Source organism: Pseudonaja textilis, chromosome 2, assembly GCF_049901715.1.
Source record: "Pseudonaja textilis isolate UNSWEBS1 chromosome 2, rPseTex1.2, whole genome shotgun sequence".
Taxonomy (NCBI): domain Eukaryota; kingdom Metazoa; phylum Chordata; class Lepidosauria; order Squamata; family Elapidae; genus Pseudonaja; species Pseudonaja textilis.
Genome location: NC_141991.1, coordinates 96,859,278 through 96,883,712, shown reverse-complemented (window position 1 = coordinate 96,883,712; position 24,435 = coordinate 96,859,278). Strand labels below are relative to the sequence as shown.

At 35.6% G+C, this 24,435-nt stretch overlaps 1 protein-coding gene across 1 annotated transcript in view; it reads left to right on the top strand.

The window, feature by feature from the left end:
• The window catches only part of CACNA1A (calcium voltage-gated channel subunit alpha1 A), a 345,788-nt gene that overhangs the window by 93,013 nt on the left and 228,340 nt on the right, over nt 1-24,435 (top strand). The window lies entirely within an intron of this gene.

The following is a 24,435-nucleotide window of genomic DNA, read 5'->3' as shown; positions in this document are numbered from 1 at the left end:
GGAGTTTCTCTAAGAACCTTTATAAACTTGGCAACTAGTAGCAATTTGTGATTTCTACTATTTTAAGGGTAGAAGTGGGATGCCGTTTGGATATTTTTGAGGAAAAAACTGTAAGAAGGTGAGTATGACTATATCATGTTGTTCTTTCTTAGTTTCTAAAAAAGAAGAAATGCAACAACTCCAAAATAACTTCCCTTGTAAATTTTCCTTTCAAAAGTTGCATTTCCTCAAAAAGAATCTGTGCAGCCCACATGACAATATTGAAGCAGGCAAAACTGGGACAAGTGGTGGGTAGCCCCAAACCAAAATTGAACCTTTCCACACTCCTTTCTCTTGTTTTTTTCCTCTTGTCCCCTAAGTTGCTGAGATAGTAATTGATTCATCTATTTGGAGTACCATTGTTCAGTTCAGGTCACTACAGTCTAAAAAGGAGAATAACAAACTGGAGCAAGTTCAGAGGTGGACTACCAAGATGGCGAAGAGTCCAGAAATCAAACCCTAGTATCTGGGTAAGTTTATCCTATAGAAAATATGACCAAAGGGAAATGACACCAGTCTTCAAAAAGAGAATATATTTCTCTATATTGCCCCAAACCACAGGACCAGAGCCAATGGATTAAAACAACAAGGAGCTTAAGGCTAAACATCAGGGAAAACTTCCTGATTGTATGACCTGTAAGCCTCAATGCAGAAGCTATCTGAATATCAGAATACGCTGCCTCATTATGTAGTAAATTCTCTTTCACTAGGTCTGGATGCTCACTTGTCATAGATGCTGCACTGAGCAGTGGGTGGGATTGAATTGGTTTATTTCAGTTCTATGATTCTTGAATGGAAAGAAAAATCTAAGCATTCTGAATTTATTGCTTCCAAAGTGCATTTGAAATTAGATCACCAAATATATGCAATTAGGTCAAGAGACGGATATGTTCTTAGAGTCATAAGTTGCTGACCTCAGTAGAAGCTAAATGTATGCCTCCCTCTTTCATAAACTTAAATCTTATTAGGAAAACAAATGAAATTTATTCACACTCCCTTTAATACCAGTAGAAGCCCCGTATTTAATTCCATGCCCTTATTTATTGCAGTCAGGCTCTAAACAATTTTTCCCTCTGCTCAAAACTTATTGGGCTCAAGTAAAGATCCTCTTTGATTCCAAAGAGCCTTTATGAATAGCTTCCCAATAAATGTAATCTCATATTTAACAAATGTAAAGCAGTCTTTAATATTGGTGTGATGAATACATGTTTCTAAGAATTCAATTTATATAGCATAGTTAGGATTTTCTTATTAATGTACTAATAGACATTAAATACCTTAATGCAATGAGTATAATATATGCTTATAATTTTATAGGCAAATCTCCACAAATGAACTGTGATCTGTTTAATCGGTGTGTATATGAGTTGTTTGTAAGCCATGGTTGTAAAAGTATATATTATTGCATGAGGTTGCTAAATGGTGTTTGAAAATGTTGGTTTGCTTTCTATACTAGAATCCATAAAATCAATTTCGGCTTCTCTGATGATTATCTATGAATGAACAAAAAGGTGATAAATGTTTTTTGAAATTTGTAGGTAGAATTTGTCCTTGTTATTAGTCAAAGTATAGTATAGGTTCTGGTTAGAATTTTGCCAGTTTCATAGCAGGGAAGGTGAACATGGGTCTGTCTACCTCATTATTGTTTAGAAAACTGGCATTTTTCCCTTTGGCTTCATCTAATAATAATTGACCTTGCCATTGTTCAATTCAGTTAATATACATAGTTGCTTCTCTATTCACATAATACATAGAATGCAATTGTTGCTTTTTTCTGTTTATATGGCTATATTTTCTTACCTAATACAGGATTTGCCCACAGTTATCTTCATTTTAAAGCTCTTTCTGTTTTCATCTGAATTTTCATTCTTAATTTCATCATATGAGTCTAGTTATTATCTCAGTCATATTTTATTGCATATAACTTTAAAAAAAAATAAAGCAGCAAGTGGGAACTCAAAATAATCTAGAATATTTAGTGATGTGCCTGATCTCATTTTGGAAAGTTGACCCTTTCTGTGACTCAGTCTAGTGTTTTTTGTTTTTTTTTGCAAACCATCCAGTAACTGTCCTTCCTATCAGTTTTGACTCAAAAGTTTCCAGGCGTGATCTGTCACTTGTAATGAGTGCTAAGTAGTCCTTGACTAGGCCTCTTCAACATGCTGCACTCTGCATAATTAAAAGTTTCACTGACTATAGATCAGAATTGAAGAGTGTGCATATACAGCAGTTTGCATCTTTTAACTGCAGAAAAGTTTGGAATTGCTATACAGTAGGATAAGTTGGAACAATCAATCAATGGAACAACTTCCTCCAGAAATTGTGGATGCCCCATCACTGGAGACTTTCAAGGATAGATGGGGCAACCATTTGTCTGAAATGGTGTAGGGTTGCCTGCTTGAGCAGGAGGTTGGACTAGAAGACCTCCAAGGTCCCTTCCAACTCTGTACTCTGTTAGTAGTAAGTTAAATATCTATGAATTATGATGGCTAGATTGATTCTGGAGCTTTAAACCAGTTGGAAGGAAGTATAATTCCACTAAAATGTGATTTTATTCTGAAATTGAAGATATTGCTACTGATAGGTGACTTCCAAAGGAAATGTGAAATAAGATTGAGATTCACACTGGCGCCATAATCTATATATTTTTTCCTGAGACCATGGAGCACATCACCTTTTCATGAACACTAATCTAAAAACAATGTATTGTATGGAGTCAGCATATATTTGGTTAGCAGTCCACAAAATAACTCAAGCAAGGCAAATGAGAATTCGAGCAAGTCGACACCTTTATTTTTTCTGGCACTCATGATTCCCATTAGTGCATGTTTTTGTGTGTGAAATCACACGAACCTGCTCTTGCAAGGCTGTGCTATATTCCCCCCCCCCCGCTTTTTATTAAAAGGCCTACCGATTTCAGCATTGGAATTGAGCTGGGAGTATACCATTCATCAGAATTTATTCTTAGTCACATGGTGTCTTTAGTGCTAGATTTCCTCATAGGGAGCAATTTTGGATAGTAACAAACAAGTATTATAGGCCGAATGATATTTAAGGGGTGGGATTTTCATATATTAAAAACAAATCTTGAAGCAAAAATTATTAGAAAAAGTACAGAGAGTTCATTTTGGAAAAATATTCTATGTAATTTACAAAGGCATTCAATAATTTTCCAAGATAGAAATAATCCCAATAAAAGTCTATAAAAGTATATGTCCATACCCAGGAAAATAAAAGCAGACTATGCATGGCTAAAAAATTAAACCAGTGCCATCAATTCAATTATAGTTAGATCAGTTAGTTAGATTTCCAATCTGAATCAGTTTAAGCTTTTGTTGGTAAATGAATTTATCATTTAAAAATACTGTAGATTGGTTTTGATTAATTATGCAGATTATGCAAACCATTGTCAGCTCTTAGCAACTACATAGACCTTTTCCAAAATGACCTTCCCCAACCTCACTCCAAATCTTCCAATGGTGTGGAATTGACCTGCCCCACTCATTCTGGCAGAATGGGATTTTTCAGCCAAGGAATTTTGGATAGCAGGATTTAGCAGGAAAGCCCTTTCTGCCTTGTCCCCACCTTTAGGACATCTTGCTGCTAGAGGTGAGATCTGCTCCCACCCTTCTGACCCTCCAGAAGGGCTGTCAACCTAGCTCTGCTGATTGGCTTGGCCCTAATGGAGATGATCTAGATTAGAGATAGTCGATGCAATGACATAGAAAACACCCATTCCACTTGAGCCTTTGGTTTTTAGACCATATTTAATTCTTATAATTTTAAAATTATTTTTGTATTTATAATTGTTCTTATTAAGTCACCCAGAGACACTTTGGATAGCAACCTATAAATTTAATAAATAAATAAACTAACCCTTTCTATAATGTGTCCAAAATATGATAATTTGAGCCTTATTTGTGCTTTTTAATGAGAAGTGTGGATTGATTGGTTCTGTGATAGACATGTTTGCTTTCTTGGCTATTCATTATATCCTCATGAATCTTTTCCAATATAAAAATTCAAAAACATCAATACTCTTGCTTCTTCACAAATCCAATTTCCCTTCTCGGACAATGTCAGAAGGAAACCGTTGCCCATTATCTATACAATGATCTTTGTTAACCCATCCTGGCATCTGAATATTTTTTCCTTAATTTGTATCCTACAAAATCCTAGTATGCAGCAACATGTTATGTGACTGCTGATTGATGGTTGTTCCTAAAGGCAGAAGCTATCCCCACCGGTTTGGTACCTTCATTGTCAACTGCAGCTGCTCTCATTAGTTTGGTCTATTTTTAATCTTAATCTTTTCACAAGTCTTTTCTTGGGCTTTCATTACTAGAGCTTGCAGATCATTTCCATTTTACCTATCAGAGTAGTGTCATCAAGACAGTGCAGGTTATTGATATTTCTTCCTCCAATCTTAAAACCATGCTGATCTTCCCATCCAGATTGTAAATATATATTCATCATATAGACTGAATAAATAAGAGGAGAATATACAGTCTTACCTCACTTCTTTGCTGACTTGGCTACTTTGTTCCAAACTGTGGTTTCCTGTCTTGTGTGTAAATTTTATATAATAAGTGGGTGTTACCCATTCTAGATGTTCTAATAATGTATCCACATTTCAATTAAGTATCAATTCACCTAATGTATCATTATTTTACTGTGTCTTGTTTGTCACACAAATGACATGAATCTGATCACAGCTTCTTAAAATATAAATTATTGTTTAGAATTCCTAGCTATATCTTTTAATTTCTATCCCATTTTAAAATATTTCCCTTATTTCCCATTACAAATTTCAATTTTTCTATCATGGGTTCAAAAGTACTGATGATGGAAGAAATGAGGAAACGAGGGGAAAAATACTATATCCTGCTAACATTTGTAATAAGTAATTGCACTCTCATTTCTGTTAAATTTTAAGGCATTGTTCGAAACAATGTCTTAGCAATAACTTTGAGATTTCTTCTGTTTGAATCAATAAGAAAAATAGATAAAGATGTGTTTGCGGGATTTCTGATGAAATATTTTTTTGTACGAGATTGGAGAATGTAAAAAAGCTTTAATATGCAAACACATACTGTCACTGTTAACTTTGCCTATCTATGTAACTTTTCTTTCTGGATAATATCATTGATTATTCCTGTTATATATTTCGACAGTCTTCCCAGCTGATTAACTGATTCTTGTAATCAGTTTAAAGAAGAAGAAAAAAGCTACTTCAGACTCCTCACATTTCATTTTTATAGTAATTTTATTAAAATTACAATTACAAATATTAAAAACTTAATACAATTTTAAAAAGGAAAGAATAAAAAATAAAAATTCAGGAAAAAAACAAAGTACAAAAGAAAAAATAAGAATATAGTAAAGGGAAAAAAAGAAACATTTAAAGAAATGACTTCCCCTTCATCAAAAGTATACCAAATTTTAGTAATCTATCACCTTCTCTTAAAATACAACAGTTTCTTCTTTCCATATCCAATCTCTTTATGAACAAATCATTAAAGTGTCTTTGTTTCAATCCTGATCAGCAAAATATCATGAAGCATTACCAGAGATGACATATCTATTTCAACCTTGCTCAAATAAAGCAAGTTTATATTCCTTTCCTTTTCTTTTCACAATCTTGATCTTTAGTCCCTTCAAATAATGTCCCAGAACTTGATTTCTTTTCAATTTTTCTTTGTCCCTGCTCACAAAATTATTCAAAGCTTTAATAAGCCTCTTCTATAAATCCAATGCAAGAAACTTTTCCAAGTCATTCTCTTAGTCTGTTATTTGTTATTTGTACATCCCTTTTAATAATTAAGACATTAGTCAGTTTCTTTTGTATGTCCAATATAGCCTTTTTTCATATCATTTTTTATAACCTGTCATATTTAACTCCATCTTCAAACCAGTCTCAATTTTATCAGAGAAAATTTGTTTCTCTTTTGTAATATTTTTAAACATATTAACTTCATGGTTAAAAATAACCTTTAAAATATCCAATATTAAAATATTTTACTTGAATATGTACAGTATTAATCAGATTTAACTGTTCTTCTCCTTTAATTGTAATCTTAGTTTCTTCTGGTTATCTGACATAATCTTTCAAAATATCATTCTATCATTTTTTTTATTGAAGAGAATTTAAAACAAAAGAATATTGTCTGTGGGAAGGATTCTTTAATTAATTCCAAAATCTTATTCCAAATCCATCTGGTCTCTTACAGTAGTCTGTTTTTAACTTTCCAAAATCAAAGTTCTAATCAACCCTTTGCTGTTATTTTTTTTAAAATCCTTAAACTTGTATTTCTTTCACTAAATATTAAAGGAAACCCACCTGGTGTTTTCAGTCTTATCCATCCAAACATTCCTAATAGCTAAAAACAAAAGTTAACCTGTAAGTTCTGAAAGAAAGAAAGCATTCTAACCTAGTGTTCTTAAAGGCACAACAGTGGTTTGAACAAAATAGCTTTTCTTTCTTCTCCAAGAGCTCTAAATTGAGCTTTCCTTGTGAGAAGCATCTATCTGGAGCACTTGTGGAAAATCTCAAATCATCTTCTTGACAAGAGAGAAATTATGAAGATATTGACTATTCACCAGCTATTTTTCTACTGTGATTATGGGGCCATATTCAGTTTGCCATTTATTTCCTGGAAGTCCCAGGCTCCTCACATTTTTGCAATATCCTTAATACTGCCATATTTTTGAAAGCAACATCTTCAGTATGATAAAACCTTGTTCAAAAATAAAAGCTAGTTGCACTTCTGTGGGGGTCATTCATGAATGAGTGCTCTTATTATATACTCAGCTTACAAAGCAGATCTTTGCATGCTTTTCACACACATAAAAATGTATGTTTCCATCTATAGCCATTTATTGATCATTTGCCCCATCCCCAACACCCCACCCCAAGATGCAACTCCACATGCATTTTAATAATATGCCAATCATTACATGGGAATGCCAGAGAAAGCTGTACCATTATTTTGATGTCCACTGCACTGATTGCTCATGGACAGTTGATTAAATGAGTGATTCTATATGTGCCATGATGGGTTTTGGTTATCTTAATTAAGGTATGATAGACAAAAATAAACAGTAATTTATGGGGATGTGTGGTGAAATAATGAGAACCGAGTTTATCTGCTCTAAAAGGAACAATAGCAAGCTCTGGGCAATGACAGTATTAGAATCAAAGAAGAAATAGACACCTTAGAATTTTAAAGTAGGTTAAGGAGTAAAAAGGAGTTTTAAAATGGGTTAAAATGCAATTTTCTCTATTTCTAGGTCTGGGGATTCTATTTTTAAAAGAAGATGCTGCCCTCTTATTAACTCTTCCATTAAAAGGAAAGTGTAAACTAAAGTGTTAAAATGGTAATGAGGAAGTAAGCATATGAGCACCTTGCTGAATTCTTTTTTTATTCTTCTTGATATCCGCAGTGGCACATAACCCAGTTTTATGCTATTCATTTTCAACCATCTTTTTTCTCTATATCAGCCAAGCTGCATAGATCTTTATAGATGACAGATATGTAGTATGAGGCCTGATAAAATGGAAATCACTCCCATAATAACATGTGAAGTAAGTCTACAAATGAAGTGAAATGTGTCCATAGTGTATTGTCAGAATAAGATTTCAGATTGTCAGTATGACACATAGTAGGGAAAATTATTACTCCCTTAAAAGAAGTGCACATATTTACGCTGTGCCATTTTACAGTTTCAACATTAATAATTAAAAAAACTAATAAGGATGGATGCTTCCATGTAAAAACACATGCAAACATATCTATATGTAAGCATTGATTGAGTAACCAATAAAGGAATAAGCTATATTTCAATAGATTCTATAAATATTTTGTTTTCATTTGTATTGATAGCCATTTCAGTTCTTCAAAAACATCCTGAACATTCTATATTAAATGTTATAGGGTAACATTTCATTAAAAATTAGCAAAAAGAAAGGATTGCCTTCAAAACAGATATATGGTGTAGGAGATGACCTTGGCATAGTTTCACAATATTATTTCTCAATGTTGCCTATAGAATTGCCACTTTATTCTTTTAATTTAATTTTAAGTATGAATATGATCAAATAAGTACCATTCTTTGTTTCTTGGGAAACACTGCAGTCCTACACATATTTCTGAACTGGTATTACTGAGGAATCAGATGAATTTTTGTCATGAGTCTTTTGGACAAAAATTTTTGTCTTTTGAAACTATGCATATTTTTGCAGATAACTGCACATAAAATAAGGTGAGTTTATGAAAGGCCAATAGGGTTGGGGCCATACTTATCTCCAGATTACACTGTTTTACATCCTGGAGCTCAGATTCCTGCTAAATGCCGATATCCTACATCTGCACAGGAGTCAACTTGGTTAAAGCATTTTATCAGTGACAGTTACCAAAAGGGTTTATTAGACTCTTTGCCTACTAGCTTTTCCCATTTGGGGGGGTCAAAAGGAAACATTGGTTTCTGAGAAAAAGCCCATGACTTCAATCTTTTGAACTCTGTAACCATTAGGGATTTAGAGTTCATTTATTTCTAATCTCTTAGAATGAATGCAAAGGGCAAATATTTTGACTAAACTGGGCTTATAACAATAATGTGATGGAAGGTCATGAATACTTAATAACCTTTGACATGTATTATTGAACTTTCCTTCAGTTTTTGGACATTCTGGATTCTTATGTCATTATATAGTTCATTTTTTTTCCTGAAACTCCACCACCCCATTCTAAACCTGTCATGACTATTCTGCAAAGATTTGCACAAACTCAGGCTGGATGCCAAGTTGGGAAAATGTCCCTTTCATTTGCCTGTCCTTGAGCATTTGGATCACATAATTTCTTCAAGAGGCATCTAGATGAATTCAATTATGTTAAACCCAATTCTTACCTTGGCATTCCCAAGGAATGTCAAAGATGTTCAGTATTTGGAGGTATTCTATAACTTCTATAGGCATTTAAATCTGATTTTACAGAGCATACCAGAGTCCTGAGATAGCTCACAAAGAAAGTGAACCATTTAGGAGGATTCAACGGCATAGAAAGCATTCCAGGATCTGAAATTATCTTTTACCTTCACTGTTGTGTCATCCACATACAACTTGCTTTTTATTGTGCAAATGGATGCTTATGATTTTGCTGTGGGAATGATTATTCTATTTCAAGTTACTGATTACTATAAAAAGTTCTTTTACCTCATCCCAAAGGTACTTTTTCAAAAATTCTTTTTCAAGGAAAAACAAAGAAAGTCCAGAGGCCTTTGGGAAAAAGCACCTTTGGAACCATGACCTGGATGTCTGAAAGTCCCCATAGATATCTTTGCCTTGTCTTAGTCTGTAAAGGACATTTTCAACATTAAAGGATCTTTTGAAAGATATACTATAATATAACTCACCTAGATCCAGGCTTATCATATGAACTTAGAACATTTATACACTTCACCAAAACTTACCCAACATCAAATCTGGTGAGTGGAATTTGTATATCAATTTAATTTTTACATCAATGTAAAAATTAAATGTATTTTTTTTTACATCCCAATTTTTACATCTGCCAATGTCCCAGAATAGAACAAGTAATGTCATTTCCCGAAAGTTGAATATTCTAGCCAAAATTTTGAAACTAAAGGATTTTATCCTTTACCCGTCTAATTTCAACTGCTGAAACTTTGGGGGTAGGGGAATACATTCCTGATTTGAAGGAATCCCCTGAAGAAATGGCAGTAAGACTTGTTTGCATGGGCTTGGAATAGATGATCTTCCAAGAAATCCTCCTGATGTTTTCTGTCCATTTCCTTGAGAATGGGGGAAAGTGCATCAGAACATCCACTTGTACATTTACTTAGGGAAGAATTGTTTTTAAATCCATCACTTGGGACTTCTTATAGGTTCTCAGGATTTGATAGAAATTTGATGCAAACCCTCAGAATTGTTTACTTTTACTAAGGAAATAGCATTTAGTTTCAATTTTTCACCCAAGATTTCAGACATATTTTACAATCAGAACACTGCATCTTATTATTGCTCTCTGCTGGTACTCTTTTTTCAGCTAAAAACCAATTGCTTGAGATTATAAAACATAGAATAACTAATAACATTTTTCTCTACTTAATAATATGCAGTATTGGTGATTTGTACCTTCAAATACATATAATCTATAATACTGGTTTAATATATATTTGATTCTATTTCTGCATTCTAGTTAAGATATTTAAATTTAGCAGTGGGGTTGTACAATGAGCCAGAACACACAGTTATAATTGGTTGGAGAGTGCTGGCTCCTGCATGAGACAATCTGCACTGGGATTGATTTCTCTGGGTGTGGAGGGAGAGTTTCCCTTTTCCCCCGGCCTTGTTCTTCTGTGTCCTCTATGCGCTCTGTGATTTACCTCATGATACCGCATGATGTGTCTGACTATCTTGTTTGTTATACATATAGATGTAAAATATACTTGTGTATATAAAACTACAAGTTGGTGTCAGCATCTCTGACTCCATTTGGACATCTGCTATGAAATTCCCTGACAATTCTATCAACTTTTCCAATCTAGAGTTAAGGAAGGACTTAAAGACACCTAAGGCAATTTTACCTCTGAGTTGGGTACAATCTTTCAGCATCTTCAACCCAGACCAGGACCACTTGCATCGGGAGACAGATCCCTAGGTGTCTTATACTTCAGCATACATCTCTAGATTTTGCCCTGATCTGACTTAGAAATAGAATAGAATAACAGAGTCAGAAGGGACCTTGGAGGTCTTCTAGTCCAACCCCTTGCTCAGGCAGGAAATCCTATACCATTTCAGACCAATAGTTATCCAATCTCTTCTTAAAAACTTCTAATTTTGGAGCGCTCACAACTTCTGGAGGCAAGTTGTTCCACTAATTAATTGTTCTGTCAGGAAATTTCTCCTTAGTTCTAAGTTGCTTCTTTCCTTGATAGGTTTCCACCATTTGCTTCTTGTCCTGCTCTCAAGTGGTTTGGAGAATAGCTTGACTCCCTCTTCTTTGTGGCAACTCCTGCAATATTGGAACACTGCTATCATGTCACCCCAAGTCCTTCTTTTCATTAGACTACACATACCCAATTTCAGGATTTGTTTTAGCCTCCAGCCCTCTCTAATCATCTTTGTTACTCTTCTCTATTTGGTACACTTTGGGGCACTCTCCATCAAAAGAAGGCTTCATGAAGTCCAGCTCAGGTGTGACAACCCACATTGTTCTTTATTAAAACTTAGATATTTATCAGCCATCATTGCTTAGGTTCAACTTAAATTACTATTTATTACCTCCATTATCTTAGTTTGCCTTCCAGGTCTCCTGTCCAGAATTTAGTATCATAATAACCCCACTTCTAATGCCAACCCAACATTCTTCTTTCTCCCATAGGAAAGTTTCTTCTGAGAAACTAAAATAGACTCCCAGCTTCTCTTATCATTAAAACTAGGGTAAAGTGTTATTTGGGGTTCTGGGAGGCCACATGAAAAAACTAGCAGGAAGTCTGTAAGGCAGTAAAACTGCTGTATACAGTATGTTGGTGTTTTGAGAACAACACTCTTTTGCTCCAGGACATTTAGTTGTCTTAAGTTAGATCAGAAGTGAAAACCCATGTCTTCTCTGGTCACATTTTCCACTGAGGTCTTAACATTCCTATAATGATGAAGAAAAGTAACTTTACAGGATGTGAGGTCTGACAGGAAGTCCCAGAAGAGTGACCCAGTATTCCAGATACTTCATACTGATATTGATTCCATTGATGCTGATTCCATTCTAATACTTTCAGCATTACCTAAATTAGCTAATGAGTTGTGGAAGATTAATGAAAGCCTTGACAATCTTTATCGGATCCATGGAAAAGGCTGTTAAATTGTTACTTGCCAACTGCAACCAGATTCTTTATTATGAAAGTAGCCCAGGATGGATTGTCCCTGGAATATGCCTATGCTTCCCTATGGACCGTGAAAGTCATTGCTCAGATGCAGTAGGCAGGAAAATATATTATTATATATTATCCTTTAGAATGGCAACCTGCCATATTATTAGCTATTTCATTGAGGTGGGGGAAAAGTCTCTTTAAATTTAGCATGTCTGTCAGAAATGAATAAGCAGGCCACATAGCCATGCTGTGGCTGGGAAGTTTAGCTCAATCCTCTACCACACACCCCACCCCACCCCAGCCTTCGAGAGGCTAGATAGATCTGCCCTGCTTTCTACTACTAGAGATTAGATAGGTGAGTCCTACCCTAGCTCTCTGGAGACCATGTAGACTGGTTCTACTATCAGCTATGGTAAACTGCAGTCAAACTGGCACGAAAACGAAAGTTGTTCTCACTCCTACTGCTTTTTTGTTCTTGGTCCTTCTGTTTCTCTGTTTATGTAAGGAAATATCTCTGAAACAATGACCCAACAGGTCACAGGATGTCAGGTTCTATTAATACTGAAAGTAATTGACAATGTTTCAAAAGGGCCAGTTAAAATACTAAACTGGTAATTCCATAGCATCTGCTACAAATTTGATTTCAGTGCTTCTCATACTGTTAAAATCTTGCTTTCTACTTTCACAAAACAGCTCACAAAATTTTTCACTGAAGTCTCTCCCTTTGCTCTAAGTAAGCAACCATTTGAGCCTTCCACTGTGTGGAACATGTTCCATTGTTCCACTGCATGTTTTCTTGATGAAGTTAGCTTTCCTTCAGTTAGAAGAACAGGTACATCTGTAGTTTTACAGCAAGATTCATCATTATAAAGTTTCTTAAGGACAAAGTCCTTGTATGGCCAGACATTTATTTACTTTGTAAAGTTATGTTTCATTTCGTGTTAAGCAAGATATTATTCTACTTCCTTTCTACTGTTTTCCTTTGCACTGAAACATCCCTACAGTCTAGCAGAATAACAGAGTTTGAAGGGACCTTGGAGTCCAACCCACAGCTCAAGCAATACCATTCCAAATAGTGTCTCAATCTCTCCTTGAAATTGTCCAGTGATGAAGCACCCATGACTTCTGGAAGGAAGGAATCCCACTGATTAATTGTTCTTGAACTGGGAATTTCTCCTTATTTCTAAGTTGCTTCTCTCCCTGATAAGTTTCCATCCATTGCTTCTTGTCCTGCCTTCTAATGCTTTGGAAAATAAGTTGACCCTCTTTTCTCTGTGACAGCCCCATAAATATTGGAAGACATGATGTCACCCTAGTTCTTTTCTTTGTTAGGCGAGACATACCCAGTTCCTACAACCTTCAGAGTAGTCTACAGATGTGTTACTGTTGTCTGTTGGTATCTATAAAACACATTTTTTACCTGTATAGAATTCTTTTTTCCTTAACTGTCATTCAGTTAACTGTCATTCTTAAAGTAGTATTCAATATCATTCTAGTACATTAGTTATTATACAGCTAAAACCATATCCTATATAGCCATATCCAATACTATATCCTATACAAAGGGACTTGTTCTCATTCAATCAGCACTGTGGTTGTATCAAAGTTGTTTGTGGGATTTCTTTGCTACCTGGTCATAGCCATCAACTTTCATTTGCCATTCCAGACCCACCAGATTAACAGCATAGATAGCTTGCAGACAAGCAGGAGTATTTTGCATGCTTCTCTGGTTTTCTGGCTGCTAGTCAACCATTTGTGTGATGCACAGATTGCTTACCTGTACTGAAACTTGGTTCTTAAAGTGAGCAACTATTCATTCAGTAACCCATCCCTCCCATCTCTATGTACAGAGACTTCCTGCTTTAGCTCAAGAAATGAAGATAATTCAACAATATTGTGCTGAGCAGAGGGAAAGGGTATTGCATATCAAAAATAATTAAGGTGAAATAATCAAAAAATACATTGTACCAGTGTATGAAATGATTTATATGACTTCGCAGATAACTACTTGGAGAATCATAGTTACAGGTAAGAAAAGTATTCTTAGATTTCATTATGTTGGTCCAGAGAGGAAAAGAAAAAAAATCATGGGTAGATTAAATTAAGAATGAAGGCAGAGCTGGTATTCAGCAGGTTCTGGCCAGTTTAAATATGTAAAGGGAGGGAGGGAGGGAGGGAGGGAAGGAAGGAAGGAAGGAAGGAAGGAAGGAAGGAAGGAAGGAAGGAAGGAAGGAAGGAAGGAAGGAAGGAAGATAGTATTTTTATTTCTGACTCCATATCCATTCTATGAAATAAAACTGGGTAGCTGTAACCCAATGCTTTGCTTGGACATGTGCCCAGTGCCCAGAAAAGAGTAAAAAATAAGTTGGTTTTGTTAAAAGGGAACTGCACCTCCCCTGGTAATTATGTGAGATATTCTTAAAATTCCAACTCAGCAGCACTGGCATTTTCCCGTGGTATTTAAATTATGTTAATGTGATTAATTTATCTGTATGAATACACTTAAAATATGTAGAGTCTGGTTTAATCCTCTGCATATCAGTATCAGATCAGAAGAACATGCAGGACACAGAATAGCTTCTGATAATATTTTAACAGTTGTGTCAAGTCAAAGTTACTCGTTTAGAAAAGTTAGATGGCAAAGCTGCTATTGTTTTTCCACCAAGCCCAGTGAGGGATAAACTCTAAAGCCGCAAGCATATTTTTTTCTGAATGATGTTGTCAACAAAGGTCACCAGAATATAACATCACCTAGAGTCAAATGTTACATCGTGGATGCTCAAATCTTGCTTTTGCTATCTCAGCAGATTTTGAGGAAGGTGCCAGAAATATCTTTTTTCTAATTTGAATTTTGTATGGGTATTACTCCTCAATCAATCTTTCTGAGATTAATAAAAACAAAGATTAGAAAAAAATAATAGAATCCCTGTTTTATATTCACTGCATGCATTTTTGTTCTATGCCATTCACATCTGGAGGTGGGTATTGCAGTACTAGAAACTAATACAATATTTGATGATATTGTAATTTTAATGCCATAACAGTGTTCTCATTTCCTATATGAGCTGCACAATAAATGTACAATCCATGATTCTTGAAGGTATTCTAACACTGATATGAAGTAGACAGGAGATAATTTCCAATCATTTTTTTTTTTGTTCTGAATTTTTGTCTAGTTGATAGACTTTCACATGTCACAAGTAGAAGAGAGGTCAATATACTATTTTAGAAGAGGATATTGGACTTGAGTTGTGTTCCTTGCAAATATATCACTTTGGAATTTAATTCCTTTTTTTTTGTCTTGTGGCCAAACAAGCAGATATCGAATAAACATGTATGATATTGATCCTAAAATGGATATATTCTTAATAATAATTAAACATCATCTTTATGTATCTATATATTCTTTCTTTCCTGGTGAAGCTTAATTATATCATAACAGTTAATGAAGTTTTCAACACCTCTTTGATACTTTTTTCTTGAACTGAATGATGCAAAGAAAATTTTTTCATGTGCAGAATCCCTATATGTTTTCTGGAAAACTGTTATATTTAGGGTTGTCTGCATTTACATTTATGCGCTAGGGGCACCTATATAAATCTCTGTTCAGACTGCCTCCCATTCACTGAATGTTGCTGAAGCTTTTAACATAAAAAAAGAAAAGGAAAGGTCTTAATCTGGATCAGGGCCACTGTGGATGGAATTGGAGGAGGATTACCATTTCTTCTGATTCTATAATTTCTAGGGGGGTGGGCTTAGAGATAATCAACAGGTTCTGACCAGTTCTGAAGAACCGTTAGCAGAAATTTTGAGTAGTTCGGAGAACCAGCAAATACCACCTTTTATTGGCCCCACCTATTCTCTGCCTCCCGAGTCCCAGCTGATCGGCTGGGTCTTCTTTTATTGCCCTGCATAGGAGAACAGAGCTGGAAAGCAGGTTAGTGGGGTGGGGTGGGAATGGAAATTTTACAGTATCCTTCCCCTGCCACGCCCAAGCCACGCCCACCAAGCCACACCCACAGAACCGGTAGTAAAAAAAATTGAATCCCACCATTGGCTTAGAGGTAAGAAAATAAACCTAGAAATGCCCCATTTTTATTGATTTATTGACTAGAACTTTGTCTTTGCCATGAAAAGAGGAAGGCTCCTTGTCCTGTGATGTGCTGGAGCCAGCTCACACTGACTCAAAAGAGCCAGATATTAAATTTTCTGGAAATTTGTGAACTGGTCGACAACATTGGTGAATTTCGATGCCTAGCATGCCCATAAGCTGTTCCACAGCTAAAGGCTTCACATGACAGTGGCAATGCAGTTGGCAGAACTGGTTCTTAAACATTTAGCAATGCAGCACTGCTCTTATCCTATTTTAAGGACGCAGCTCATACAGGAAAGTTGATTTATCTTTATTTGGAGTGAAAATTAAATTATTATATTAAATACCCTAAACTCCCAGCACTAATACCCTCTCCAGTTAAGCATATTGTATAAAGTTGGTCAAAATGTTAAGATCAAATGAATTCTGGCAAGACTTTTGTTGTTGTATTTTAGTGGGACTAAGATGCAAATAAGACAACTGCATATTATATTTTCTGTCCCTTCTTTACAGATTTGTGTGGTTTGTGGATGGTAGAATTTTACATTAGTTGTTCTTCTAATCTTTTGCCTTAAGACATTTTTTTGATTGAAAAAAATCTAATTCCTTCCAGATGCCTTTGCTTCAGTTTTCCATCTATAAAATATGTTTTTGAGAATCATCCCGTCATTCATGAGTGTTTATCTAGTGTTCCCTTACATTTGATGACAAATACAGATGCTGGAAAGACACCATTTATTAATAATTAATGACTCATTCTTGGGTCTGGGTGCATTGATTTGGTCTCAAGCCAGTGTTTTTCACAAAGCCAAGGTCTATGAAGCATTTCTTTTTATTAAGAACTATCTCATTCCAAAAGTGGCTGTTGTGCACAGGAAATAACAAAAATCATTATTTCTTCTAAAATTGTTTCAGTTTTCCTCAGTATTATATTTTAACTGTTTTCCTATGGAAATCAGACAACAGACAGATACAGAATCATTTCTTTCATCTCTGAATTTTATGAGTAAGGATTTCAGTACAAAATGAAATCAGCTCCCTCTGAACTTGCTACAGTGAGGATATTTTTCCATCAACCAGTTTCTTTGTTCTTGGTGTAGTGTGAACCATTACTTTTTGACTCTTCTTCCCTTATTGTGCTGCTTCAAACTCCAGGATCCATCATCCCCCTCTGTACTAATTATTGGTCCCATTGCTTGCATCTCTACCTAAACAATACTTAAGGATATTAATCTGAGCCTTACTTGCATTCTCCTAATCTAAACTTTCAACCATTTTGAATATTGAGGAAAGTGAGGCTCACTGCATTTCCCCCACCTTTTAGTGGCACTGTGGGTATCTTGTCACAGCACAGTAGAGGTGCGCATCATTTGGTAATTCCCAGCAGGAGAGATTGTATAGGTCTCCCGGGGTCATGCTGTAAACTAGAGCTTTAAACTCAGCTGGACTCCTCTGAGCTGAATATTTCATCATGGAGAAATCTAGGCTGCAGTTCATGTGATAGTAAAATTAATGAGAGGAGGAGAGATTTGTAGGTGGCATGTGTGAACAGCAGGAACTGCATCCTCAGCTAAGCACTTCTCCTTCTCATGATTTCCTTTGCTGTTCTTTGATTTTTCTTTTCCTTGCTTAGTTCCTATCTTATAGAGTTGGTAGAAACCACACACGCCATTAAACTGAATTGCTTGCTAGGTGCAGAAATTCAAATTTAAGCATACTTGACGGTGATTTTCTAATCTCCACTTGCACACATTTGCTAAAGGACAGCCCACTACTTCTCTGAGTAATATTCTTAGCTGTTCTCATTCTGTTATGAAGTTTTGTTCTAACATTCAATTAGAATATGTTTTCCTCTAATCTGCTTCCATGTCTCCTGAAAGTCTAGCGTATTATATTACTGAAGGTATTTGAAAATAGTATTAGATATCCTCTTTGTCTTCTCTTTTGAATGCTCACAAGGGTGAACAGCCTTAGTTCCTGCCAGTCAGTTCTGCTTTCTTCTACATACTTTCTCTCGTGATTTCATTTTCTTTTCTTATCCTACTGTGGAAAAGTGAGCCCTTTCTTCTTCTTTCACCCCAGGAGGCAGCCCTTCATTCTCATAAGCTTTGTTGCTTCTATAGGTTGCGAATTGTAGTAAAATTCTGCATATGTCAGGTATACTATAGTAGTGCTTTTTTTGCTCCAGCCTTCTATTTTGTGTTGGGACTAAGCACACCTATTTGATTTTTATGGAAAAACAATCAACATTACTCCTAGCTGGTATGTTTCTTTGTTATGGTGTAAACTGCTTGTAAGACCTGCTAGTTATTTAGAAGAGAATGATGAAATAGTAGCTTTTTAAGGGAATATGGGTTCCATTTTCTTCTGGATGAAAAGTCCTGCCTTTGATTTCTGGCTTACATTTTTGTGAATGAGGTAATAGCTTTTTCACCACAGATATGATCCTTTGGCCGTTTTGAAAACACAATGTTTAACTCAGAGATTTCATTCTTCTGCATCATAGCTTTATATTTCAGGGTGATTTGAATTTAAAACATTTTCTTTGAAGTTTATTCCTTGGTCAATATTCACAGACTAAATATTCTTATTCATCACTTGTGAATATGCCTTGCATTGATTGCTGGTTTTAAGAGCAATGTTGCATAAGAGATTAGCAGCTACCTTGCCTTACTGTAACTCCACTTGAAGCATCTATGATTCTTGATTTTCCCAATTCAGTAGAGCTTTTAGTCTGATATACTATAAATCAAAATGCCAGCACCTCACTGGCAAGAGCTTTTTACATAATATGAATCATTATAACAACATGAACTATGAGTCTTAAAACCACTTGAATATAATTTGCAAGCAGGATACAAATTGCCTTCTCTTTCTTAAGACTATTAACCAAGACAGGGCAAAAGGCTTAATTTTAGCAAAAAATGCAAAGCGATTCCTGTAATCTTCATTTCCAAAAGCAAAAACACACAGATAAAGTGGGAAGCAAAAACTAGGCTTGATAGTTGAATTTTATATCCGTAACTAGAGCTGTGTAGAAAAACAGCAAAAGCATGAAGAAGATACAGCAGCCTGATACTTTGATTTATATAGTTTACTAGCTCAATACCCATGTTTCGCTATATGGTTGGGCTTAGTTTTTCGGGAAGAAAATAAGGGAAAGAAATTCTGCCTGTCTACCAGCATCCATCGGTATGTCAGTGTGTGAGAGAGTTGAGGGCTGTTTGGAAACTGAAGCAGTACTTGCTGTGTGAGCAAGGAGACAACAAGGAGCCTGGGCATGGCTTAGCTCAACTGTTCTGTACTAAAGCTGCTTGGTGCTGTGAAACTAAAACTGAAATTCCTCTCCTCTGCTTGTGTTTTGCATTTGGAACAGAGTTCTTTTCAGGTGGGGAGTGCAAGTAGAACTCCTTAGCATCAGAGCATGTTAATAATAATATACAAAATACTAATGCTCTGATGGTCATTTTGAAAAATCCTTTCTTAGTGAGCACATAGAAGCCAAGAGGAACATACATGCCGAATTTCAAGTTTGTAGGCTTTACGGTTCTGGGCATTTTGTGCATTTCACTTTTATATATATAGATTGAATAAAACACAGTCGACTGGATACATATAGTACACTTTTACTATCAGTCATGAATGCAAAACCAAGTAAAGCAGGTTTAGAATGAATTCCAATCTGAATTTCAGAAAGGAGTCAATATGACTGAAAGGGGATCTTCTGGCTACAAAGTGCTTCTTTCTTTTTTTTAATAAAAATTTTATTCGGGTTTTCACAAAACATAATACAAGTAAAATTTCTTTTTTTGAGAATAGCATGGTCCTGGGTTATCACTTCTCCATACAGACACAAATTCAATTTCATATTCATCTTTGTGTTCTATTCCATATCTTATTACTATTTTAACATTTTCTCAATAATTTTTCCCTTCCCTTAGTTTTCTCAATCTTACTTTCAATTATCTCATTCCTTTCTAAATTCAATTATGTATATATCTTTTTCTAAGTTTCAATGTATTTCTAGTCATTATAATTATACTTTTGTCTGTCCTATTTCAATTTCATATTTTCTTTTCTTATTAAACAAAAATTTTCCCTGTAGTTACTAATTGGAGTATGACACCTTTGTATCTTTTAATTTTTATCCATTCAAATTTTATTTACACTTCAATTTATGCCTTTACAATTATAACATTCAATAGCAACGTTTTGGCAGAATCTCATCGTCGAACGAACACAATACAGAAGCCTGATGATGGCAGATGAGATTCTGCTGAAACGTTGCTACAACTTTAAAAGCATAACTATAATGACGTGGGAAAATACCCGAACAAAGCTGAATACCATACATGTAAGTACCCACGAAAACTTAAGAAAACACACACACACACACACACACACACACACACACACATATATATAAAACATAATAAATAAAATACTTATTCTATTCCAATTCAGCTCTATCATTAATGTTAGTTATAATCTTTGACATCTTTAACATTTCTTTTCAATAGGGTACCATACTTCTAGGAACACTTATAATATTTCCATAATTTTTTCGTGTTTCTTTCATATTCCTCTTCACTTAAAATTTTATAACACATTTATAATAATTAAAATGTTCCCTTCCTTTCCTAATTTCATTCTCTCATTCTCTTTATTTCATTTATTTATTAAACATTCCATTACATTACAATGAGTATTTTATCTATCATTTTAATCACACTTGTTTCATATTTTCAAAGTTCATTTCTATTTCTAATATAACAATACTATCTTATGTACCCTTGCAGAATCTCCCTTTCAATTAAATTTTCAGCCATTATCTCTGTGTCTTCTAAATAGGCTTATACCCTTAACCCTTGTATGTTTTCCCTGTTTCTCTATGTCCTGTTTCTGTCCTTTATAATTTCTTTTCCTTTCCCTCTTCCCTCTCTTCTTCTCCCTTCCCTTTTTGACCCCTTCTCTCTCTAATTCTGATTCTCTCTTCTGTAATCCTCTCTTCTGTTTCTTCCTAATGTTGTAATTACTTTTCAAACTATTCTTTTTGGGGGTTGTTTTTTCAAATCTTAAATTTTTCACTCTCTTTTGCCCCTTTCCTTTCTTTTCCCCACATAGAAATACTTGGTCATTGAAGATGGCTTCTTCTTTGTCTCGCCCTTCTTGTTCTACAGGCATTTCTTGTTGTTTCTCATAGTTCAGGATCTCCATTTCTAAAAATTGAAATATGAAGCCAAAAGAACCTTTTCCTTCTTGTGCATCTTCTTTCTGTTTTTTAAGTTCCATTCTCAATTCTTCCAAGAGTGATACCATTTTAAAAACTTTTAAACAACCATCTGATTAATTTTAGTCCTTTAGATCCGATAGCCAAAAATCCAAAAATCACCAAGTAATCCAAATAATCCAAAGCTGTTTCTTCTTGCTTCTTTTTTCCACTTTCTCTGCCTGGGGTTCTCTTATCTTGTTACAAAGTTTCAGTTAAAATGTATATTTTAGGAATCTTGTTAAGTTTCACTGTTAATTCCTTTCACTTCCAGGTGGTCTCTTCCATTTTTCCAGATCTCACCCTTTTGTTTTTTTCCTTCTTTTAAAAATTTTTGAGAATCCAGAAATCTTTATTATCCCTTTGACATTTTATTTTCAGCTTAAATACCTGTTAATGTTCAAAGTGGATTTTTGCCTGTTTCTTGCTTAAATCTCTTAGTTGTCAATATAGGGAAGAAAAGAAAAAAAAACAAATCCTTTCCCTTCCCTCTCTCATTCGCCGCTTCAAAGTCTTCTTTGGGAACAATGTTGTTCTTTATAATTCAAATTCCAGGGTACCTTATATTGTTGCTTTTTCAGTTCTACCCAGTCAGCCAAAACTTATCTTTCTCCTGCACATTCTTTTCTGCTCGAGTTCTTCTTTGAGGTGGCCATTTCTGACCACCGCTGCAACCGCATTCGGGAAAGGGAGTAATGGCCAGCTGGGGAAGAGAAATGCGACTCTCTTCGACCCTGCTGGCAGTCTCCCCCCCTTCACCACCTCTACGGGGTGGCTTAGCCCTGAAACCAGCCAGTTCAGGGCACTCCAGCGGCGAGCACAGATCGAAACTGCGCATGATCACAGATTTTGGTCTGTCGTGGAAGAAGCTCAAATCAGAAGCCCCAAAGTGCTTCTTGCTGATAAGTTCCGAGATTAGAAGCAGCAAAAAGAAGCTACTCTGAAAAGTTAAGGAATCATTTCTCAACAAATGAACAAGCAAACATGTGGACAACTCTTTAAAACATCACTGGATACAGCAAACCTCCTTCCCAGGCAGAAGGAAATCAACAACTAGCAGATGACCTGAATGTGTTTTACTGCAGGTTTGAAAGGAAACTACAGCCACCTATCTCCACAACCCCCATCTCAAACACACAAACAACAGCCAAGCCTCCTACAACTGGCCCCAACCCATTGGGTTCACAACCTCTGGTGATCACAGAAAAAAGAAGTGCAAGATCTATTTCGCAGATAAAAGCCTGGAAAAGCACCAGGGCCAGACAAGATAACTCCTTGCTTAAAAGTCTGTGCTGACCAATTGGCCCCCATCTTCACCCAAATCTTCAATAGATCACAGTGATGTGCTATATTCCTTCCTGCTTCAAATGCTCTACTATCATCCCAGTGCCAAAGAAGCCCTCCATCAAGGAACTGAATGACTATAGACCAGTTGTTCTAACATCTGTAGTTATGAAAATCTTTGAAAGGCTAGTGCTGTCTCACCTGAAAACTATCACAGGTCCACTGTTAGATCCCATGCAGTTTGCATACCAAGCAAATAGATCGACAGATGATGCTGTTAATATGGCTCTGCACTACATCCTACAACACCGTGAATCTCCAAATACCTACGCAAGGGTCCTCTTTGTAGATTTCAGTTCAGTATTCAATACCATCATTCCAGACATTCTTCTAAGTAAATTAAACCAACTAGCGGGACCTGAATACACTTGTAAGTGGATCATAAGCTTCCTAAGAGACAAGAAGCAGCAGGTGAAGCTAGGCAGAATCACATCTGATACCTGTACAATTAGCACAGGACTCCCCCAAGGCTGTGTGCTTTCTCTTCTCCTTATATACCAATGACTGCCTCTCAAACAATCCATCTGTTAAAATACTGAAGTTTGCTGATGACACAACAGTGATTGGTCTCATTCGAGACAATGACAAATTTGCATACAGACAGGAGGTTATACAACTTGCCTCATGGTGTAACTGGAACAATCTGGAACTGAACACACTCAAAACCATAGAAATGGTGGTAGTCTTTAGAAGAAACCTTCCCATACTACCACCTCTTACAATACTAGACAACACAGTATCAACAGTAGAGACCTTCAAATTTCTAGGTTCTGCTATATTACATGACCTAAAATGGACACCTAACATAAAAACGTCATCAAAACAGCACAAAAAGGATGTTTTATCTGCACCAACTCAGAAAGCTCAAACTGCCCAAGGAGCTGCTGTTAACAGTTCTACAGAGGAATTATTGAATCTATCATCTGCACCTCTATAACTGTCTGGTTTGGTTCTGCAACCCAACAGGACAGACACAGACTTCAGAGGGTAATTAGGACTGCAGAAAAAACAATTACTACCAACCTGCCTTCAATCAAGGACCTGTGTATTGCATGAGTCAAAAAGAGGGCTGTGAAAATATTTACAGACCCTTCACATCCCAGACATAAACTGTTTCAACTCCTTTCCTCAAAACAGTACTATAGAGCACTGCACACCAGAACAACTAAACACAAGAAGTTTTTCCCCGAAAGCCATCTCTCTGCTAAACAAATAATTCCCTCAACCCTGTTCAACTATTACAAAGTCTGCACTACTATTACTGTTAATCTTCTCATCACTCCTTATCACCCATCCCCTCCCACTTGTGACTGTATGACTGTAACTTTGTCGCTTGCATTTATATTGACTGCTGCTTAGTATGATTTGATTGATTATTGTACCCTATGACTATCATTAAGTGTTGTACCTTATGATTCTTGATGAAAGTATCTTTTCTTTTATGTATACTGAGAGCATTTGCATCAAAACAAATTCCTTGTGTGTCCAACCACACTTGGCCAATAAAGAATTCTATTCTATTCTATTCTATTCTATTCTATTCTATTCTATTCTATTCTATTCTATTCTATTAGAGCTGTGTGGCTGCAATTGCTGCTGAACCAATCTTCTGCCTCAAGCTGTTCAACTTCTGCAATGCTTTGGCTAGAATAGTGCATCTGCCATGTTCAGCACAGCTTGCTTATGTGCTATATAATGTATATGCTGCTTTCCCTTAGAAGGTAAAGAAAGCTGAGAAAAGAAAAGGTTAGAGTGAATGAACAAGTGATTTTGAGATTACTCTGATTTGTGTGTATATGAA